Below are 8,730 nucleotides of genomic sequence, written 5' to 3' on the forward strand. Positions count from 1 at the left end.
AGGCTGTCCAATTAGAAAGCTACAGCGCGGCTCCTGAGCGCGGTGGATTGTGGAGGTCGTGCTGGCAGGAAGCCGGAAGTTGATGTCCGGGTGCTCAGAGGCCTGGCGGTTGCCATGACAGCACATGCCTGTCTTCGAGTAGGGGCGCCCTCGATGCTGGGATCGCTCTTAATTTCCCGGCCGATGGGGGTTCAGGATGGCTTCGGGTGGCAGCGTTGCCCTCGTGGGAACACTGGTGGGTTCGCGCTCCTGGCTGAACCCGGGTTAGCGTGGCGTGTAAGCGAAGCATCTTATTGCTTCCCGTGATGAGGCAGCGGCTGGTCTCCCCGTCGCCTTTTAGCACACCTGGCATATTCGCAAACTTTGCTATTAAGACTTAAAGAGCCTGTGACGTTGATTTAAAATAAGTGAAGTATAGAGCAATGTTTCTCAACCTCAGCAACTTTAAGATGTGGGGACTTCAACTCCCAGAATTCCCCAGCCAGACATGGCTGGCTGAGGAATTCTGGGAATTGAAGTCCCTACATCTTAAAGTTGCCGAGTTGGAAAAACACGTACTGTATAGAGCTTATTATAGTGCATTATTTTATCCCAATTGTGTTGTGATGGATTATTGTTTATTGTGTGTCTACTTTGTCTAGAAATAAGGGTATAATAAACAGAAGCACTATTGCTGCTGGCACTTGTGCATGTGCAGAGTGCATTTCCTTCATCCTGCTTGCAGGCAGTTGACTCCCTGCTTTCTTAGAAGAACCTTCCTCAACCTGCATTTTCTAGCGTCTCGACTTCAGCGACTGCAGCTGACAACCAAGGACCCAGGGATCTGGTGGGAATCCAGCCATGGAGTTCAAAGGGGCCATTGAGGCCATCCAGTCAGGCTCCCTGCTCAAGGCAGGAATCCAAATTCAAGCATCCTTGAGGGACAGAGCCCACGGGCTCTCTGGGCGTTTCGCTTCATCATCAAACTCCTCTTGCTAACTTTCGAAAATCAATCTGTCTTAACCCATGATTTTGTTCTTCCAATCTGGGCCTCTATGCAACGTCCTTCAAGCATTTGAAGAGGTCTGTCGAATTGTGCTCAGAATAGGACAGAACTGAAGGAGGATTTCATCAAAGCAGAATAGTACGTAATGCTTACTTTCTGTGATTCCGAAATTATACTGTTGCTGAGGCAGCCCAAAATTGCATTTGACTTTCTTTTGCAGCTGCATCATGCTTCTGGCTCATACTCAGTGTGTTGTTTACTATTGCAAGATTGTTTTAATGTGGGCTGTTACCAAGCCAGAGATCTCCCATCCCATATTTGTGCATTTGAACTGTTTCCTATGTGAAGAGCTTTGCCGTTGCCAAATTTATTCTGTTATTTCAAACCTAGTTCTATCCTTCGTGTCTCTGCCCTTTCTGTCTTCTTCTATTTCTGTCTTCTAAAGTAGTCGTTAGCCCACTGATCTGCGCTTTTGATAAGCCTTCCTTCCTCCTCCTCCACTTCTTCCCCCGAATGTTAATAAAAACATTGAAGACTACTGGCTCCTGCACGGGACCCAGTGGTATCCCATCTGCTACCCCTCTCCTCACTGCCAACAGCCCTCAGATGGCAAGGCATACATCTCCAGCAGGAAAAGTCATCGGCACGCCCAGCTCTATCCTCCAGCAGGAATCAACTACCAGAAAGTTTGGGGTGATCACCTGTTACCCCCACTTTCAGCACTGCTTTTTTCCTGCATGATAGATTTCAGTATCAATATCATTTGGGAAGGTTTTTTTGTACAGCTTTTTGTGATAACATACTTTCAGGTTGGTGGAAAACTAGCAAGTTTAAGTTAACTTTGTTAAAGTCTGTTCTATGTCCTGATGGGATGACTTGATTTTGAATTAACAGACCCCTAAGAGAGTGACAGTGGTCAGAGGAGAGCCATCTTCAAAGCTGTGTTGGCGCTTTGGTGTCTTGCTCTCAGTTCCGCAAGTTTCCCTGTGGGGGAGATGATCGTGGATGGCTCCTTCCGTGGACAGGCTTCACTGTTTTGTAACTATCCTGGCAACTATCCTGTTGCCTTCTTTCCATTTATGATCCTGCCTTGCTCTGGTTGATTTTGTGGAGTTCAGTCTATGCTCTCCCTTTCATGGCTTCTTCAAACAGAAGCTCAGCATGGCTTCTGGATAGTTCCAAGGACACTTCAGATGGTGGGCAGCTGCAGCAGGACTCTCAGAAGATGTAACCCTCCTGTGCGGGGTCGCTCCATCTGTGCTCTTTCAGAAGTTGTCAGCAACCTGGCAGAACTTGGCCAAAGCTGTAGGGGGTCTTCGGTCTCTGGCATGCTTGCTTCAGAGGCTTCCCTTTGGCATTTAAACAACATCTAAAAGCTGAGTGGCCCCAGTTTAAGGATTCTGAGCAGTCAGATGGATTCACGAAGGCAGTCAGGCAGCTCGACCTAGGCACTAGGTGGAGCTGTGCACCTTCGAGAACCATGCTACAGAATTCCTCCCATTGAAGACTCTGAGCCAGTGGAAGGGACTGTGGACCCCATTTAGTCCAACATGCTCAGTGCAAGGCCTGCAAATTCGGACAGTGCTACTATACAGCATCCTAGGTAGAAGTCTGACCATCCTCTCCTTCTGGCAAAGGAGAGCCCTCCACATCTTCTGTCTTCTCTTGGGAAGTGTCTCCTAACCTTTTGCTCACATTCGTGCATCTTCGGTCTCCTGTCTCTAGTTTGGAGCAACAGAGAACAAGCTTGTTCCATCTTCTGATATTTGAAGACTACTTTCATGTCTCTCATTACTTTCTTCAGGCTACATTATTCAGCTTTTTCAACTGTTTGTAAGAGGACTTGGTTTACATACAGTAGTCTTCACTATCATGGTTTTCTTCTGGGCACACTGTACCTATTTTTTTAGATTTTTAAAATCCTGCCTTTATTATTTTTCTAAATAACTCAAGGTGGGGAACATACCTAATGCTCCTCCCTCCTCCTCTTTTCCCCACAACAAAAACCCTGTGAGGTGAGTTGGGCTGAGAGAGAGCGGCTGGCCCAAGGTCACCCAGCCGGCTCTCATGCCTAAGGCGGGTCTAGAACTCCGTCTCCTGGTTTCTAGCCTGGCGCCTTAACCACTAGACCAAGCTAGCTCTCTGATTGTACCTTCTCTCTCTGTTGTGCCTTCACAATAGCCAAGACCTGTATTTCCCAACTTGGCAGCTTTCAGCTGTGTGGACTTCAACTCTCAGAATTCCCTAGCCAGCATGAGAAACACTGATCTAGAGCTAGATCTGGAGACAGTCCAGATACAGCCTGGCCAGTGCCAGTATTTGTTAATCATCCTGATGTCCCTCAACATAGCCACGATGACTGAGAAGAACAGTACAACCTGTCTGGAGGGCACCAGGATGAGGAAGGTTGGACGGTCCCTGGGCTCGGCTCCCAGCTCTGTGAAACTGCCTCTTCCATGGCATACAGACAGCACATCAAGCCACGTGCTACTCATTGTTTTGGTATTTTTTTAAAAGATCTGTGCCAACTTAAAAAACAATCCAGTATTTACCTGGGGTTTTGGAATTTTGAAATATTAAGAGTGGACCACAAGAGCTGAATATAATGTAAGTGCTCCGATTGTCCTTTTAAAAAAATTACTTTCAAAAATCAGGGAGAAAGATTACGACTAAGAGTCTTTCAGTATGAAAATCCTTCTAATTCCACTTCTCAGAAATTAGGACATTATGAGAATGTAATATTTAAATTGAGGGAACTGTCCACCAGGCACCATCTGCTGCCAGTCAGGCCTGTTCCCCCGTCCTGGTTCATACTGAAACCAATTCTCCTTTCACATCTTTAAAGAGAGGAAACAGATTTCCTTTTATATAGCAATGTACAATTTCCTGCCTGTGGACTCCTTTGAAGCTTGCCTTCTCGGCTAAGGCAAGAACCTGAGGTTTGCAGGCAGGTGACCTGAAGGAGAGTCCAGACTGCCCCCACCCCTTCCAGGGAAAGGAAATGCAACCAGGCTGTTTTGAGAAAATATAATTACTGCTGTGCTGAGAAGAACAAAATGAGCAAGTAGCTTTCTCAAGATGCCAGTAATGGTGTCATCTGATCAGGGGCTGGGAGGCTGGAATCACTGCAGTTCTTTGTGAGGTCCAGCCCCTCATCTGGAAGGGCCTCAGTCTCAACATGCTCCTTGCTGGGCCAATTTTCCTCTTGCTGAGGAACTGCACGCTCTGCGTTTTGCAGAAACTCTGCCTCTTCAGGCTGGCCCAACTAAGGTGCTCAGCTCGTTCTGCAACACAAACACTTCACTTGTCTGGTGGTCTGACAAGGAGTAAGTCCTCTCCACGGGGCACAGAGAGGTAAGCGAAGGCAGGAGAAAGCAGAAGAGCAGCTTGGCTTCCATTGGCCAAGAACAAATTCTGGCACACGTGTCTGTGGGAAGCCGCCACCAGGCCATCGCACAAAGGATGCCAGTTACCTAACGTGCATCGCTCGTGCCAGTGGAGTAGTCTGCATCTTTGCACGATGATGTCATGAGACAGGTCACTTTTTGTTCTTTGCCTGGCAGGATCTGAGGAGCAGGTGGGGGGCTCCATTCTGCCCCACAAGTGAAAACAACTTTAGTTAAAATGGAACAAAAAAGGCGTACAAATCTTTAGAATAAAAATAAGTTTCTTGAACTCTTCGTTGTTTCAACTCCCTTACCTTTTCTGGCAGAATACCGCTGGCAGAAGGAAAAGTGTCATGAGCATTCAGTGAAGGGCCACAAGGAAAAAGGTGTTGGAGCCCAGCCTCACGATCACCAACCAGGCCTTTCTGCGCTTGGGTCCATTCGCAATGGGAAGTTGTGACTGGTTTTGTACAACCTGCTAAATCCTCTGCTCCGATTGCCAAAACACAACTGCCATGTTCACAAAACATGCTACCCTCAACCCAGCAAGTCACTGGAACATCAAGGTGGAAGGGACCTTAGAGATCATGGTTTAAGAGGAAGACCCACCCCACATGCAGAAACAGCAGGCAAGCCCGCCACAAGCTGCCTGTTTAGCCTAGACAAGCATGTTATGCAAATCCAGGCAGAGAAGAGAGAGGGACACAGCTGCAGTGGTCCCTAGAAAAGTTGTCTGCCACATTCACTGGAGTGTGTGGGGTCTGGTTGTCTCTGACCTGGGATGGAAGATGGGTATTTATTTAAGCTGCAGAGCTGGTGTGCCCGTTTGGAGGTACGCAGCTCTTTGCTCCCAATTCATATCTAATAATGTGCTCTCAGTTGCGTTTAAATACTTCGAGGGAGGGCTACTGATCTGACAAATCAGAGCTTATGCTAAGTGAGAAATCATAGCAGATTAATGAGCATCAACTGTAATCACAGCAAATGAGCCTCAGCAAGGCTTAGTCCGCCAGGTGGAGAGCCACAGAGCTGCCATATTTCAACTTTATGAAGAAAAGGAGACCGGGAAGGGGGCCGCTTAGTGGCACGCAGTGCATTGTGTGGTGCGCAGAATCTAGTTATTTATCTATGTTCCTTGGCAACAGGGCAACCGCAAATGGCTCCCAACTTCAGCTCTTGTTCTGTTGGTTGTTTCCACCAGAGCTAACAGTATTTCAAAATCAAGTTTATGCTGCTTAAAAATCCCTCTCCGTGGCACAGAATCAAGGGCCATTGCCATTCAAACCAACATTTTAAAATCTCTCTCTCTAGCAAACCCCCCCAAGGAACAGCAAACCGGGATTACACCTCCTGGAACTCACAGCAGCTCTCTTTTTAGATGTCTGTGGCCAGGCCCCCACCTAGAGACCCCTCCTGGCAAGCCCGGCCCCTCTGCTTTCGGAATGCTGCACTTTGGAGGGGGTTCTCTGTAGCTGCTCCAGCTTGAAATGCCTGGAATCGGGGACCCTAATCCCAGACATTTCGGGATATGTTCTCTGCTGGAGCAAGGGCAAACGAGGACCTGTTGGGAGATCCAGATGTTTGGCAATGCTGCTGTCTAAGAGCAGCTCCACCCATTATGCCGAGAGGAGTGGGCTGCCCGTCACCCCCTGCACAGAACCTTTCTACATACATGCGCCATCTGTCTCCAACCTGCCACCCGCTCTTTGAGGCTTCCTAGGCAGAGAAGCTTCAAGGCAGATGCAGTTCCCACACATTGGGGGAAGGTGAGGCTGGAAAGGGTCCTGCAGAGGGAGGGAGGGAGAGATTCGGTTCCTCCCCCAGATATCTCATGCCAGAAGAACAGCTGCCCAAAAGGGCCGGGATGCCGACCAATGGAAGCTGCTCCGGCCTTTCTCCCAGTGGCCTGCTGGACTGTTGGAATCCCCCGCTGGGCTGGCTGGGAGATGAAAGGAGTAATCTCTGCAATGGGATTACTAGATTGAAGGCTTAATCCCCAAATCCGTCTGTACATGAAAACAGACGTGCCCCCCCGCCTGCCTCCATGAGCGTTATTTGCAGAGAGTGAGTGAAGCAGGTGAGCCTCTCCTACCGGAGGAGCAGGAGGGGGTGGAAGGACTGGATCCTGCCCCCCACCCCAAGATTTAATGAGAGGTGCTAAGGGCCGAGGCCAAGCCACCAGGGCTGAGAGGGGGGAGAGACCATTCTGGATGCTTGTCAGGACGAGTGGGGTCCACCCAACGTGGGAGACGAGGCTAATGGATTTGCCTCTTTGGGGTTCAGCCTGTTGCGGGAACCAGGCCATCCTGTGAAGCCATAATCGGCTTATTGGTGGGGCCCAGCACACCAGCTGAACACAGCCACCGTTCCGTTAGCCTGCGGTTGCAGTTTAGTGCAGTGCTTCTCAACCTTGGTAACTTTAAGATGTGTGGACTTCAACTCCCAAAATTCTGAATTCTGGGAGTTGTAGTCCACACTTCTTAAAATTTCTGAGGTTGAGAAACACTGATCTAAATTAATCATGTTGTGTTATACTGAGCGATTTCAGTATTTAGTTTTGTATTTAGTCATCCAGTGGAACAGTATTCCTGCTGACTGCATTGTGAATCTCCCTCCATTCATATCACACTTAATATATGTTTGGTCTAGGCTGAAGGTATTAGGCAGACATTATAGTGAAACATCCACATTTGAATGAGCATGTGTTAGAGGATGTGTGTTTGTGCATATGCACATCTTTTTATAAAGACGAGGTTTCCCTTGGCTCCTGGCCACTTCTTAGATGCAGGATCCACAACGTTTTCTTGGCACCAATGCAGAGGTGCCTTGCCATTCCCTGGTCATGTGTTTTGAGTTCCTGGTGTAGCCTACCCTCTCTGGTAGCCTGGTGGTCTCCCATCCAAGTATTCACTACAGGTAGTCCTCGCTTAACAACAATTGAGTCTAGAATTTTGCTTGCTAAGCAAAGCGGTCATTAAGCAAATCAACCTGATTTTACGACCTTTTTGCGGTGGTCATCAAGCGAATCATGCAGTTTCCCACTGATTTTGCTTGCCAGAAGCCAGCCGGGAAGGTCAAAAATGGCAATCGCATGACCACAGAATGCTGCAACAGTCATAAATGTGAACTGGTTGCCAAGCACCCAAATCGTGACCACTGCGACGGTCATAAGTGTGAGCACCGGTTGTAAGTCAGTTTTTTGGCACCACTGTTAGTCCAAACTGTCACTAAACAAATGGCTGTTAAGTGAGGACTACCTGTAGATATGACTCTTCTTAGCTATTTGAGGTGCTGCCCCTCGTTGAAGGTGTGTTTTTACATTCTATGCTAAATTTATTTTGACCTATCTGTAAAAGCCCCTTTTGATCTTTTAACTCACTTGGTGAGCTGCCTGCCACTCTGAACAGAAAACTGCCTCAGCATCCAAGCCCCAGTCAATTGCTCCAGCCACGTTTGCTGACCATGTCCCACCCGTGGCATCTTGGCATAAACGGATGTGGCTCCATTTCAGAGAGGTCTGCAGTGTTCGGTCAAAAAAGTCAAGATGCCAGCTGCAGCAGCATGATTGAAGCTCCGCCTGTTTTCATGCGCGCTGTGTGTGCCTCAGGGACTTGGCTTCCAGCTGGCTCAAATTAATAGCCAGCCCAGTCAGGAGAGAGGCCTGCCCTTCCTCCTTCAGCAGTTGTCATCTCTTATCTGGATTCAGGGTCAAGATGGAAGCAATACACATAAGAAACAGGCAGCACTTCAACTGCACCATCACAGCTGCCATCTTGAATTTTTGACTGTACCCTGCAGACACTCCATCTGGGTTGAATAAAAGCCCATTGGAGCTTGGCGAAGATCTGGAGATCTGCACAGACAGATCTGGGGAGGCAGAGGGTCAGTTTGGGATGCTGATGGCACATTGTCAGTTCTCACAAAATGGCTAGTTGGGTGAGGTTGTGTATTCCCAGACTGGCTGGCTGGCACGATGCATGTGGCCAAAGTGCAAACTGGCAAGGTTGTTCCAAAGTGCCCACTCCCCGCCAGCATCTCCTTTCAGGCTGTTCAGGGCACACCTGAGTTTCCTCTGCAAACTAGGAGGCCTGTGTGCCTGACGTCCAAAGACGAGGCTGGCGCATACATTGTGCCATCTCCGCTTCCCTTTTACTTCTTTTGAAAGAAGAAAGCCGAAAGCCACTTGGACACAGAACTGGGCAGATCCAGGGGCACACCTGGACTCGTGGGCAAGGGGTTGCCTTCCCTTGATTGCTCTGAGGCATGGGGGTGTCTGGGGTGGGAATGCGAGCAAACAGCAGCAGCCTCTGGAGCTTAGAGAAGCCATCAAAGCAGTTGAGAGCAGCCACAGGCGGAAGG

Source organism: Candoia aspera, chromosome 15, assembly GCF_035149785.1.
Source record: "Candoia aspera isolate rCanAsp1 chromosome 15, rCanAsp1.hap2, whole genome shotgun sequence".
Taxonomy (NCBI): Eukaryota; Metazoa; Chordata; class Lepidosauria; order Squamata; family Boidae; genus Candoia; species Candoia aspera.